The sequence below is a fragment of the Equus quagga genome, chromosome 12, assembly GCF_021613505.1.
Source record: "Equus quagga isolate Etosha38 chromosome 12, UCLA_HA_Equagga_1.0, whole genome shotgun sequence".
Classification (NCBI taxonomy): domain Eukaryota; kingdom Metazoa; phylum Chordata; class Mammalia; order Perissodactyla; family Equidae; genus Equus; species Equus quagga.
In genome coordinates this window covers 110,484,846-110,485,277 of record NC_060278.1, presented here as the reverse complement: position 1 = coordinate 110,485,277, position 432 = coordinate 110,484,846, and positions in this window count along the sequence as shown.

The window sequence follows — 432 nt, the reverse complement described above, 5'->3', positions numbered from 1 at the left end:
AAAAAAAAAAAAAAAAAAAAAACCCCCCCCCCCCCCCCCCCCCCCCCGCCTCCATGGTCCTGCGGGGGACGCTCTGCTGCCGGTCAGGGAATCTCTAGGAGGCTCGAATGGCCGCTTTACGTGTTTGTGGTCAGTCACTGCTCTCTGACATCATCTTTGGAGGCACCCCAAAGAGCTGAAGTGTGCAAGCTGGTACTGACACAGCCCTCTCCCCCGGACCTGCGGCCGGCTCTAAGGGCATCGAGCTTCCGGGGAGCGCATCCCCTCCTCAGACGGGAAGAGAAGTGAAGAGAGAGAGAAAGACTTTCTCCAGGGCGTGGGACGGGTTAATGGCCAAACCAGAAGTGCCCCCTGACCCTTGACGCCCTTGTCCGGGGGTCTGGCCTGAAAAATGGGACACCAGGCATGGTGTCCAAAAGTGACCAGCTCAGC